The sequence below is a fragment of the Leopardus geoffroyi genome, chromosome C3, assembly GCF_018350155.1.
Source record: "Leopardus geoffroyi isolate Oge1 chromosome C3, O.geoffroyi_Oge1_pat1.0, whole genome shotgun sequence".
In the NCBI taxonomy this organism is placed as follows: Eukaryota; Metazoa; Chordata; class Mammalia; order Carnivora; family Felidae; genus Leopardus; species Leopardus geoffroyi.
The window spans coordinates 89,396,614-89,398,082 of NC_059338.1; the positions used below are offsets into that span (position 1 = coordinate 89,396,614).

The following is a 1,469-nucleotide window of genomic DNA, read 5'->3' on the forward strand; positions in this document are numbered from 1 at the left end:
CTATATTCATCAAATTTCAAAGTCTGTACTCACTGAACCTCCTCTAAGGGCCATTTTTGTTCTTAGAATACATTTCCTGAAACCCCTGTCTGCTGTATGTAGTATCTACGTCTTCTCCTTTGAAACAATTTTCATTCAAGAAAGAAATGGTAGTACCTACCATGTACTAGGTTCTGCGTTCTATCTTAGCCACTAGACATACAACGTGAACAAGACAATGTCCTTGCTCTCTTAGAGCTTACATTTTAATAGGGTGAGACAGAAAGTAAACAAATGCATTATTTTCAGATGACAGTAAGTAAATGAGGAAATAAACCATTTCCTGAGCCTGAGCCACTCTGCTCAATGCGGTAACCCTTAGCCACATGTGGCTATTGAGTTTTTAAAATATGATTAGTACAGAGGTGCCTGGGTGGCTCAGTCGGTTGAATATCCGACTTCAGTTCAGATCATGATCTCACAGCTTTTGAGCCCCAAGTTGGGCTCTGTGCTGACAGCTCAGAGCCTGGAGCCTGCTTCGGATTCTGTATTTCCCTCTCTGTCTGTCCCTCCCCCACTCACATTCTGTCTCTGTCTCTCTCTATATATATACAAAACTAAGTAAGCATTAAAAAATGTGATTAACACAAATTGAATTGCGATGTAAATTCAAAACACACATGGATTTCAAAGACGTAGTATTGAAGAAAGAGTGGTATATCTCATTAGTAACTTTTATGTATTTATTCATGTTGTTAAGACCAAGAGTTTTTTATGTATATTTACCATGTCCGGTGTTCTTTAATATATTTTTTTAAAATATGGAACGCTTCACGAATTTGTGTGTCATCCTTGTGCAGGGGCCATGCTAATCTTCTCTGTATCGTTCCAATTTTAGTACATGTGCTGCCGAAGCGAGCACTCTTTAATATTTTGTATAGCACAGATTTTCTAATGATGAATTCTCTCAGACTATGTTCATCTGAAAAAGTCTTTATTTCTTTTTTTAAAAAAGGATTTTAAGTAGGGGCGCCTGGGTGGCTCAGTTGGTTAGACAACCAACTTCAGCTCAGGTCATGATCTCACACTTTGTGAGTTCGAGCCCCACGTTGGGCTCTGTGCTGACAGCTCAGAGCCTGGAGCCTGCTTTGGATTCTGTGTCTCCCCCTCTCTCTGCCCCCTCTCCTGCTCACACTCTGTGTCTGTCTCTCAATAATAAATAAACGTTAAAAAAAAAAATTAAAAAAAAAAATAAAGATTTTAAGTAGTCCTCTACACCTAACACGGGACTCAAACTTACATCCCAAAATCAAAAGTCACATGCTCCACTGACTAAGCCTGCCAGGTGCCTTTCTTTTATTTTTAAAGTTATTTTACTGAATAGAGAATTCAGGGTTGATGGCTTTTGTTCTCTTAGCACTTTGAAGATGTCATTCTATTGTCTTCTGGCCTACATTGTTTCTGATTAGAAATCCACAGATTCTTATCTT

The 1,469-nt window shown here is 38.7% G+C and overlaps 1 non-coding gene across 1 annotated transcript; it reads right to left on the reverse strand.

The window, feature by feature from the left end:
• Window positions 1–794: 794 nt before the first annotated feature.
• LOC123587152 lies at window positions 795–901 on the reverse strand. The gene has a single exon (XR_006707191.1). It is a non-coding gene; the product is annotated as a U6 spliceosomal RNA (small nuclear RNA).
• Between the last annotated feature and the right edge of the window lie 568 nt (window positions 902–1,469).